Genomic DNA, 13,453 nt, shown 5'->3' with positions numbered 1-13,453 from the left:
CAAAGTAACATTTCCGATTTTGCAGACGACATTGTTGAATTTTGAACTGCATTTTGGACTTCTATTCTGACTTTGCACACATCGTTGTCGTCTTCTCAAACTCCATTTCGAACTATTCAAAAGGATTAGAAAGCTTCCAATATAACTTGTCGATTTTGCATTAGGTACTCGCATATTTAATAATACTATTCAGACAACCTTTTACTCATTTTCAAGCCTTCAATTTTTTTCTTTTCAAATTATTTTTCGGACATTCTGGGTACCCCCCCTAAACAGTTTCTGCCTTCACAGAGAGCATTTCAGTGCTTTTTAAAGGAATCTTTCCGGGCAGACTATGCACTCGAGTTTGAATTGATCATTTCCGACAATTTATGACTTTGCAGACGACTTGCTTGACATTTCAAGTCTATTAACGCGGGAGGGGGGGGGGGGGTCGCCACTTGCGCATGCGTTAGATGGCCAAAGCGTGTCATTGTTTACAAACAAGGTTCTACCCATGAGTCTTTGCGAGTGTTGTTATCGTCGCTAAGGACTCAATTCCAGCGCGTGCGCAGGTGACGACTGTTAAGCCACTATTTTGGTATTTGCCACTATTTTGGTACCCGCGAAAATTAAAACCAACGTTCTCTTGCTGTTTGTTATTATTTTTCTTCACAAGTCAATAAATCTCATAATTCTGAATAATTCTGGACAGTTTGTGTATAATTTGGAGTAATTTGTTATGTTTAATTTAAGTTTTCTTTACTTGCGCATCTTTTCAGACCGAATTGTCATCTTTTTGACGCAGACACAGTGACGCTAACTTAGGGGGTATTACAATCGGCTGTCCTAACAGCCATATCGCGGAGCTCAATTCAACTGTCGTACTTTTAAAAATCAATTGCATAGCATATCCGTCGCCGATTGAAATGGTGTTAGTGCATCGAAACTGTTCAGCGAAGCTGCTAGGTAAGTGTATGATGACTCAATACTAATATTGATATTTACTAGCTAGCTATCGCACTATGACTTGTTTAGTGTGCCTGCTCAGACTGCTGCGGCGTCTCGAGTCGTCCAATTGATTCTATCATCATCATCATGTTGTGTTCAATTCCAATTTCGAATGTGCATCGATTTCTCAAAACAGTAATTTATAGACATGTATATAGTTCATCTGATCCAGAAAGTGATAGTTTAAACTTCATGTACATGTCCAGCTTGAATTTAAATAATCTATATGCGGACGTTGAGCAGGCGGACAACAACAGAGCCACCGAGCGATATGCCATTTTTCTGTTTTGTGTTTCTTCCATTTGAGATGCATTTCTGTAAAATATTCCGTATATGATGACAGAATTCGCTGGTGTTGTCAAGTTGTAGCATCCATTCTGGAAATTTTTATATTTTAGCAGCTATTTATTTTCTTGAAATTAAAGTGTTTTAATACGCAAGATTTAAGTAATTAATGAGGTCTTGATATTAGTAATTTATACCCATAACCTGAATGATATTCTTGTATAAAACATGTCAGTCACTTTCTTATTTTATCATATTTTTTCTCTATAACATGACGAGATAGAACAATTTGTATAATATATTATACACTTGTGTAAATGACAAAGGTGTGTCAATAGTCAATAAAACAGCTAGCTGCGGTTCCGTAGCTCTTTGGTGCGACCTACAATCGAATTTCGCCCTAACAATTTCATTTGGACGTCTTTTTTTTTATTTTGTAGTTGTACGTCGAACATAGAGCTACGGGATCTATCACAGTTTAATAACAGAAATCTGGCATACGTAAATTAAATCGCTTTTGCTTTCGATTACTATGGTGTGACGTACCTTTATTGTGAATTGATTGCTGGATGAATAACATACAAACTTTTGTTTGCAATTTGTGTTTATAAATAAGCAATAATTTGTGATATTTTACAATTACCGCGGAAACCAAGCAAATTACGAGAAAACGGCAGCCATTAACATCCCACACTCCCTAGCACAGAATAAATGTAATCTCGTTTGGCGGTCATGTGATACAGTGGTGGAAGAATAAAACTCACTCTTCCCGTTATTCTAATTGTTCCAAGAAAGCAATCACATACAGTATTTATAATTGTATGATTTTTGTTTAATAATAGAAACTAGTTGCATAAACGCAATTTATCTACTGATTTCGGTCACGTGGTAAAAAATTATATGTCTCGCGTAATTTGCTATAAACTCTGGAATACAAAATGGCGTCTTTCGTCTTGTTATTTTTCTGCGACTCGGTGTAAGGTAAATAAAGTCAATTTTTTATGACCACCGTCATCATTTCACACCGCAAATAGGTTCTGGTCATTGTTTGGAAGTAAATAAACATAGTGAGTACTTTCGAAGGTCTTAAAATGTGACGACGACCAAATTTGGCATGTGGATTTTAACCGGTATTCAGTCGCACAAGGCCCCATAGCCCTATGGGCCAGCCAGAGTCAGTCACGTAAATAATGCGGTCGGCAACATAGGGCTATGATTCCACAGCTATAAAACAGCCTAGGCAATACTATAGTCATTTTGAAAAGACATACAATTTTGTTATTAATCTCATTATACACTTGTTATTAATCTCACTAATGACAACCATTCATGGTTATTTCAATCTTTGTATTACATTTTAATTTGTTTAGTAAGTTTTACAATACAAAAACCATCTTTATTATTGCTGCATTGTGGATATAAATGTAGCTCCAGAATGTGAGTAACCACTTGGAATTCCTACTGAAATTTGAGACGCCATGAATTCACAGAAATGCTTTCTTAATTTCATTTCCAAATACTTGCTGTGATAGATGAATGTTTAAACAATCATTTATACATGTTCCATAAGTGAATTAATAATATTACTAAAAAAATCCTTTGAAAATCAAAAGTTTACCATTCAATCTATTTGTATCTAACAACGTTGTCCTGACTCACTGTACTAATGATCAATGGGATAATGGCTTCCTATAGAGAAGAAATGTGTTAACTCAATATTGGATTTTGCAAAGAATTGTGGGATTGAAAATTGAACTGAACAATATAACCATAAAATTTTTAAAAATAACTTGCACGTTGCTTGAAAACAGGAGAGGTAAAAAGCTTATTTTAACGGAGGGCTCTATGGAAAAGATGTGAGCCCCCCAAATGCCATCTACAGTTCAATTTTCTATCTCACAACTTTTTGCAAAATCAAATATGGAGTTAACACAGTTCTTCCCTATACATGTATATAACACATTTCTTCCCTATACATGTACATGTATAACTAAAACTGGATATTATGAATCACTGTCTTAACTATGAAACAAATAATAAGGTATAATTATTCCCTCAGAACCTAACCTGACTCACTGCACTAACAACCAATAAGACATTTGTTACTCATAATTAGGACTAGGTATTATTATTATTTTTAATAATTTTTTTGTGCCAGGCAACAGTTCCGGACATTAAATTTCACTGTTGACTCTCCTGACTTTTTTTATGTGCAAATTGCAAGTGCTGACACATAGTGCATTTTTGCCACAGAAGTCATATTCAAGTTTGGGACTACATGACAGGGCTGTGCGGCCATTTTCCTATCAAATGGCAATTTAATGCACTATCCGACCTTAATCAAAGTTCCCCCAAAGTCGCATTCGTTAGTGAATAAATCTTGGCCAGTGGAATTGGGCTTTCCGTGTTCAGCCTTAGTAGGATTTGAACTTGGGTCTACAAATCATGAGTCTGATGCGACAACCACTACGGTATACTACCAGTGACCGGTAGGACTAGGTATTATTACCTGGTAATCGAAGACGACCTGACCCGACTCACTGCACTAATTATAAAACTAATAATAAGGTATTATTATTCCCCTAGAACCTAACCTGACTCACTGCACTAACAACAAATTGGACATTTTTACCTACATGTATAACAACAGTGTTCTCTCCACACCTCTAAAGCGTAATGGTACAATGATGTGACCCTGTGAGATGTTCTTTCAAGGGTGTGGTCCCTCTAAATCCAAATCAAATACTAGAATATTAATCATTTGCCCATTGCACGTAACAGCAACAATGTGACAAAACAAGTCTCACAAATCACAAATGCTGCATATGTCCGGAAAATATACTGATTTGGTACACTGCTATTATTTGCAGTTTGTACTTTAATTCAAAAAAAAAAACAAGTGAAATTAGGTCCCATTGAAAATAAAACTGTACATAAATCGAAGCAAAAATTATTCAACTGCAGGCGTCGCCAAAGAAAAAAAACTGACTGGCAACACTGTTGTTTGGAGGTGTCAATCTGCCCAACGATTGTGTGTCTCGGCTACGCTGGTGGCTCATGCTTTGCCAAATTTTGCCGAATGGCGAGTTGAGTTTTAAGTTGATTTGCCAAATAATATATTTTATAGCCAAAATTGACCATATTTTAGGAAAGTAATGATTATTTGAATGTATAAACCATCTTTATAGTAATGTTCTTGAATGTATAATAAAGAAAAATGAACGACTTTTACCATAATATTTTTTCTGATAGTTAGTCGATTTTTCTAGGATAGTTGACGTCGCCATGTCTACAACAGAGCTGGTATTATGTTACTGTATTTTGCCGATCATGTATTAAAAAACTCTTGAAAATATGGCAAAATGTAAGATAAAATATGAAACTTTGGTCTGACCTTTTGCATCATTCCTGTTGAAACACCATAGTTCCTCACAAAGTCGTATGTTATCGCATGACTTTGTGGACATTTTTTTTTATCATCCCCAGTTCTTTCTAAGATTAAAACATTAACTCGAGACACACGTTAGATCAAAAGAAATACCTGGATTGCCAGTCTGTTTATTAGTGGTTCTAAGATAATCGCCAATGAATCATTTTCAGGAATTTTTTTAAACAAGAAACTGGGGTGCATCGCCCTCATGCCATGGCCATGTGCCCCTTACCCTAGGGGACAGATTTTCTGGCAACCACAAAATTCTGAATGACAAGGGATCACAAGTGGCTTCAGTCTTCAACTTTGACCTGTCTGACAGAAATTTTGGCCCAAAGGAAGCCAGAGAATGCTCCACACCCTGATAGGGAAAACCCCATCTTCCCTACTTGGTGGTGCCGCTGAATTGCAGTGCTCCCTCTTGCAGTTTTTTTCAAGAAAAAACCCTGATTTTAATTAACAAAACATTTTAAATTTGTTCAATGCAAGAATGTTACGGTTTAGCGGACAAAGTTAGGGTAATCATAGCATTACACATAAGGTATAGATCAATGAAAAATCGTTGACTTTAGTTTGAAATTTTGTCATTATTGATTTATTATTTTCATCCTATTTTGATAACTCGCAATCTCACAACAAAAAAATGTTTGCCCTAATGTCTCATGAACCGACAGTGACATGGGCACTAAAACTGACTGTACTTGTTGACACGAAATAATGATAAACAGTTATCTCCATGGATAACAATATATTTACTGACTGGCTATAACATATTAACTATTTCTATTGCTTTTTAGCTCCGCTGTCGACAAAGTCGACACAGCTAGGCATTAGTGGAATGGTGCATAGCAGACTGTCAAAACCTCAAATTCTCTAATTTTGGTGAATATTTTTGTCATTTTTGGTAAAAAGTGATATTTTCGACTTCTTGTTAAAAACCGCTATTCTGATTGCTTTGATATTACATATATAGGTACTATATGTGGATCTCTCTCAGATTTGTTCATTTCATAATGATCTCTTAAATTCTCTAATTTTGGTGAATATTTTTGGTAAAAAGTGATATTTTTGACTTCTTGTTAAAAACCGCAAGTCTGATTGCTTTGATACTATACATATATGTACCTCAGGTAAACCTACCTCAGATTTGTTAATTTCATAATGATATCTTCAATTATCTAATTTTGATGAATATTTTTGTCATTTTTAGTAAAAAGTGATATTTTTGAATTCTTGTTGAAAGGGCAAGTCCGATTGCTATACATACCATACATATTGTTCATTTTCTTATATGATATCCTCAGTTCTTTAATTGAAATGTGCCTTGCTAACAGCGGAGCTATCTCAGCCGATAGGCTGCTTGTTTTGCTGTTCTATTTCAAACTTTATTTGACTTGATAAATACATAAAAGACAATGGAGTAAAATGATATAAAATATCAGACTGTCTCGTCTTTAATTAATTGTAGATAGATTGTTAACTAATTTTATACTAACACAGTTATTGTATCACAATATTCAATGGGAAATTTCAAAATTATGCAAATTAGATACAGTGTTTGACTTGGGGTCTGGGGAGAACATTGAACTTGGATTGGATTTTTTTAATCCTGAGGCCCTGACCTGAATCACTACACTAACAAGCAATGAGACATTTGTTATCTATAACTAGAACTGGGTTTTACATGTATTAATCCTGAGACCCTGGCCATAATCATTGCACTGATGACCAATGGGACACATAACTAGAACTGGGTATATTAGTTTCAGAGGACCTGACTTGACTCAGTGCACTAACTACCAATGGGTCATTTGTTATCTATAACCAGGACTGGGTATTATTATTCCCAGAGAACCTGACCTAACTCACTGCACTAACTAGCAATGGAACTTTTGTTACTTATAACTAATACTGGGTATTATTAATCCCAGAGGACCTGACCTAACTCACTGCATTAACTAGCATTGGGACTTTTGTTACCTATATCTAGGATCAGGCTTTATTATACCCAGGGAATCTGACCTAACTCACTGCATTAACTAGCATTGGGAATTTTGTTACCTATATCTAGGATCAGGCATTATTATACACAGGGAACCTGACCTAACTCACTGCACTAACTAGCAATGGGACTTTTGTTACCTATATCTAGGACTAGGCATTATTATACCCAGGGAATCTGACCTAACTCACTGCATTAACTAGCATTGGGACTTTTGTTACCTATATCTAGGATCAGGCATTATTATACACAGGGAACCTGACCTAACTCACTGCACTAACTAGCAATGGGACTTTTGTTACCTATATCTAGGACTAGGCATTATTATACCCAGGGAACCTGACCTAACTCACTGCATTAACTAGCAATGGGACTTTCATTACCTATATCTAGGACTAGGCATTATTATACCCAGGGAACCTGACCTAACTCACTGCACTAACTAGCAATGGGACCTTTGTTACCTATATCTAGGACCAGGCATTATTATACCCAGGGAACCTAACCTGACTCACTGCACTAACTTCATGTACAAATCAGACTTTTGTTACTTATACTAATACTGGGTATTATTAATCCCTGGGGCTCTGTTCTGGCATTTGTTAATGAGGACTGGGTTTTATTAATCCCAGAGAACCTGACCTACCGGTAACTCACTGCACTAATGACCAATGAGTCATTTGTTACCTATAATTAGGACTGGGTACTACCGGTATTAATATTAATTCCCTGACCTGACTCACTACACTAACTACTAATGGAAGACTTGTTACCAATAACCCTTAGGCCCTGTACTGGGATAAATTAGCATAACATACAAGCTTTGTATTTTGATAGATATTTTAACAATTTTTTTTTTTATTATTGTAGGAAACTTGGAAATACTATACAGAGAAATGAAAGAATATGGTATCAATGGCTTCAGTACCTGTAACAATGATTTATGACTTTTTAATAATTGTATTTGTGTACCACTTTTTCAGTTTTCTGATTATTTCATGACTGTATGGTGTATTTTGTTATAACATGATGATAATAACAAAAATATTATAAAACTGTATTACAAAGGTACCATACAGTATAACAACAATAATTAAAGTGTGATTATAAATTTATACTTAATTTAGAAATAACGTTTCTCTTCTGGCCCTTGTCAGTGTTGGTCACTTTGTAATAAAGCATGTGATCATGTCAGCATTATGCATATTGTCAACAATTATAATATTTGAACTCTCAATATTTTCCAAATGAGTGAGATGATAAGTAAGATGGTTCATTGTTTATTTTCAAACATGCTATATATTAAATTGCTCAGTACTATGGAAAATTCTATAATATTTGAAATTGCAGTGTTAGCTTCTTTAATTGGGCAAATAATATAGTTTGTACAACTACAAGACAAAAATATATTAGTTCTGCTTCTTGCAATACCACATTGTGTTGTGTTTATATTCTACAAAATGTTTGCTTTAAAAATTTAAACTTGATTGAAGCATAAAGCTTTGATCTCTATGATTTATGTCTAATAATTTAAAAACAACTGTTCATGTGTAGCACAAATTAGAGGCTTACAGTTTGACCTAGGTTCATGGTGTACACTAATTGTGGTTGGCATGGTTACACTAATTTCCCAGCAGTGTAAAGGCAGATCACAACAAACTTGATATGAGCATCATACATAGTGGGTTGTTATGTCACATTGTTTTGTTCAAAAATGGGAACTGATTGGGATTGATCTTTGTGTGTGTGTACAAGCGTACATCTCCAGCTGCATCGTTAACATGCCAGGACTGCTAACATTCTAACTGTACACATGCATCAAACATCTTGTGATATACCGGTATATATCAATATGTATATACCGATATATACATTGTGCTGAAACCAGATCTTGGTCGTGTGTATGGGATTCTTTCAAATTTGGTTTAAACATGGGATCATCCAATATGACAATAAAATTGATCATGTGTTGGGTCCAGTGCCCTTTAGTTTAGTTCTATATTTTCTGATGAGTCAAGTCTACTCAAAAAATGTAGCCCAAATAGAAAAATTCTTCGGATAGATAAGTATATGAGGTGACTGAGATGGTACAATAACCTCAGTGTAGATCCACTGTTATACCACTGCCACCTGCTGTTGATTCATTCGTCGAGCAGAGGGCAGGGATATTAGGTAGGGTTGCAAATTCCACACCACGCCAAAGCACCATTTGATTACAAGTGGGAACATCAGTACTGTATTTCTGGTGACAAACCAGATTGTAAAGGGGACCCTGTATCATATGATCCAGTACTGTTGGTGGGCCCAGATGTACCATTCTTTTGCAAGGAAGAATGTCTAACCTTGGGCACCATGTTAAATAAATTTTAATTTCCACATAAGTTGCATTTTTCTGGTTTACCAAGTGCTTGCTGCAGTCTCTGGCTTTAAGCTGGCACTCAATGGACAATACAAGAATTTGCTGATCGTAACGTGTCCCTTTTTTACATGGCTAACATCACCCAGTGTGTTGTATTTATGGTAAAAGGATATTCACTGAACAGGGGCCTGCAAAACTATTTTGATTCAATGGGACCAAATATAAGGAATTAGTTTAGCCCAGTTCTGCTTAGGTCGTTTGCCATTTTGAGGGCCTCAACAGAGGCAGCAGTCAAACATATTGCCAGAACAATGATGCTAGGCATAGATGCACCAATATAATATGTGTTCTAAATATGATAAACTGAAGACAGATACACACGAACAATAATCTCATTCATAGGGTCAGAATGCCCAATAATGACAGTCTGGTCGAGGGGAATACAGGAACAAACATATCAACCAAGGAAATGATCGTTGAGGTGGATGTGGTTGGGGTCAGGTGTTTTCAGTGGTATGAATTAAAGGATTCATTTTGTTTCCCAACCCTTATTTCCTGTGACGTTAAATTGTTCGGTTACCCTAGCAAACTACCACAATGACCCTGTAGGACCTTTCAGAAGTCAAGCACAGCTATACAAGATCAAGTTGGCCAAAAAGCTTCAGTTGACTCCATCACCAGTGTCAATGGCTCTGCCACGAGTAATGGTAGGCATGATTTTCCAGGAAGTGAGAGAATTATTGGCAAATGGCAGCAGTGCAGTGCCTGTTATTCCCCCATATTTTTGGTGAACAATAAAGAACAATATAGACCCAAGCCAACTGAATCAGTATATTCTCTCAGAGCATTTTATGTGATGGTGACCCCAGCAGAGGTACACTGCTGTGTACATCAGGGGATTTTCTGATATCACTTAAACATTTGATTCAAGATATTAGTTCAATGTTTGCCCATTGTAGCCTCACAGTTTTTTTCCCCAAAATTAATGGCAGTGCAAGTTTTGTGGCTGCACAGCAGGCCAACAATGTGAATCCATTTTATCAATATCTGGTTGATACAAGAGCAGTAATTTTAGCACACATCCTTCAAACAATCATATCCCACATTTAGTATTTCCGGGAATGTATTCTTGGGAGTGTTTCAGGTTGAGAGACCCGGCAGCCACACTTTTTGCATGCACGCACAGCTCAGACAATTATTGAGCTTTTTGGAAATGGCTTCATCCATGAGAGGCCTTGTGCCTCAAACAGCTCTCAAAGGTATGCTCGTCCAGGTCCACACACTCCAGTTGTGTGGATCGCCACATGAGAAATATCATGGACCCCACAAAGCTTGACTGCCATCAAGTGGATGGACTTAACCAACATAAGACGGAGATAACAGATTGCTCCATCAACTGTGGCTATAACACTGGTCATGGACGCCTTGAAAATAGAATGGGGAGTGGTTCCCTTGGAAAGCACAGCTCCACATAAACATACCTAATATGTTGGGGGGGGGACTAGATTGCTTTCTAGATGAAGTATAGAATAAAACAGTTCCCATCCATTGCGACAACACAACTGTATTAGCATATATTAAAAAACATGGGTGGACAAATCCCACAAACTAGCCAGCTAGTGGAAGAGATAAAGAGTGGGAAATAGAGCTGAAGCCCACCTGGCAGGGATTAGAAACAGTGTGGCCAAAACAACGCGCAATGCCGTGTTTCACATTCCAATCTCGTTTTTCAGTTTATATGTTCATATATGTGCCTGTAATTTTGAATAGATAATTATTTAGCTGCGCCCCTTTCCCCATTTTGGGATTTACTTGAGGGTCACTAATGGGCTTGAACTCCCGCAGTTCAGCCACCACCAGGGTATACTTTGTACCCATTGAACATACATACAATACATTGGTTTTGGCAAGGTAGGTATGGCTTCACTATGCAAAATTTCGAATAATTCCCCGGGAATCTGATAATGCAATGATCAGTACATTAACAAAGGGAATTAAAAATTGTTAGGGGTCATGTGACAACAAAAGAATGCACACTCCTATGTTGGAACCTTTCGTATATTGAAAGAGAATAATACGTGCCACTATTTTCGTACCAATCGTATATTAAATAATAGCAGATCCCGACAACAGAATAATACATGCCACTATTTTTGTACCAAACATATATCGAATAATAACAGATACCGACAACAGAATAATACATGCCACTATTTTTGTACCATTCCTATATCGAATAATAACAGATCCCGACAACAGAACAATACATGCCACTATTTTTGTACCATTCCTATATCGAATAATAACAGATCCCGCGAACAGAATAATACATGCCACTATTTTTGTACCATCCTATATCGAATAATAACAGATCCCGACAACAGAATATTACATGCCACTATTTTTGTACCAATCCTATATCGAATAATAACAGATCCCGACAACAGAATAATACATGCCACTATTTTTGTACCATTCCGATATCGAATGTTAACAGATCCCGACAACAAAATAATACATGCCACTATTTTGGTTCCAATCCTATATCGAATAATAACAGACCCCGTCTACAGAATAATACTATTTTGGTACTATCCCTATAGTAAAGTATAGCAGTCCCCGACAACTAAATTATATGTGCTACTATTTTGGTACCATCCCTATAGTAAAGTATAGCAGTTCCCGCCAACTAAATTATATGTGCCACTATTTTGGTACCATCCCTATAGTGAAGTATAGCAGTTCCTGACAACTAAATTATATATGCTACTATTTTGGTACCATCCCTATAGTAAAGTATAGCAGTTCCCGCCAACTAAATTATACGTGCCACTATTTTGGTACCATCCCTATAGTGAAGTATAGCAGTTCCCGACAACTAAATTATATGTGCTACTATTTTGGTACCATCCCTATAGTGAAGTATAGCAGTTCCCGACAACTAAATTATATGTGCTACTATTTTGGTACCATCGCTATAGTGAAGTATAGCAGTTCCCGACAACTAAATTATATGTGCTACTATTTTGGTACCATCCCTATAGTAAAGTATAGCAGTTCCCGACAACTAAATTATATGTGCTACTATTTTGGTACCATCCCGATAGTAAAGTATAGCATTTCCCGCCAACTAAATTATACGTGCCACTATTTTGGTACCATCCCTATAGTGAGGTATAGCAGTTCCCGACAACTAAATTATATGTGCCACTATTTTGGTACCATCCCTATAGTGAAGTATAGCAGTTCCCGACAACTAAATTATATGTGCTACTATTTTGGTACCATCGCTATAGTAAAGTATAGCAGTTCCCGACAACTAAATTATATGTGCTACTATTTTGGTACCATCCCTATAGTAAAGTATAGCAGTTCCCGACAACTAAATTATATGTGCTACTATTTTGGTACCATCCCTATAGTGAAGTATAGCAGTTCCCGACAACTAAATTATATGTGCTACTATTTTGGTACCATCCCGATAGTAAAGTATAGCATTTCCCGCCAACTAAATTATACGTGCCACTATTTTGGTACCATCCCTATAGTGAAGTAAAGCAGTTTCCAACAACTAAATTATATGTGCTACTATTTTGGTACCATCGCTATATTAAAGTATAGCAGTTCCCGACAACTAAATTATATGTGCTACTATTTTGGTACCATCCCTATAGTAAAGTATAGCAGTTCCCGACAACTAAATTATACATGCCACTATTTTTGTACCATTCCTATATCGAATAATAACAGATCCCGACAACAGAATATTACATGCCACTATTTTTGTACCATTCCGATATCGAATGTTAACAGATCCCGACAACAAAATAATACATGCCACTATTTTGGTTCCAATCCTATATCGAATAATAACAGACCCCGTCTACAGAATAATACTATTTTGGTACTATCCCTATAGTAAAGTATAGCAGTCCCCGACAACTAAATTATATGTGCTACTATTTTGGTACCATCCCTATAGTAAAGTATAGCAGTTCCCGCCAACTAAATTATATGTGCCATTATTTTGGTACCATCGCTATAGTGAAGTATAGCAGTTCCCGACAACTAAATTATATGTGCTACTATTTTGGTACCATCCCTATAGTGAAGTATAGCAGTTCCCGACAACTAAATTATATGTGCTACTATTTTGGTACCATCCCTGTAGTGAAGTATAGCAGTTCCCGACAACTAAATTATATGTGCTACTATTTTGGTACCATCCCTATAGTGAAGTATAGCAGTTCCCGACAACTAAATTATATGTGCTACTATTTTGGTACCATCGCTATAGTAAAGTATAGCAGTTCCCGACAACTAAATTATATGTGCTACTATTTTGGTACCATCCCTATAGTAAAGTATAGCAGTTCCCGACAACTAA

Source organism: Saccoglossus kowalevskii, chromosome 14 (genome assembly GCF_978046115.1).
Source record: "Saccoglossus kowalevskii chromosome 14, keSacKowa6.1, whole genome shotgun sequence".
NCBI classification, from domain to species: domain Eukaryota; kingdom Metazoa; phylum Hemichordata; class Enteropneusta; family Harrimaniidae; genus Saccoglossus; species Saccoglossus kowalevskii.
This window is presented reverse-complemented; position numbering follows the sequence as displayed.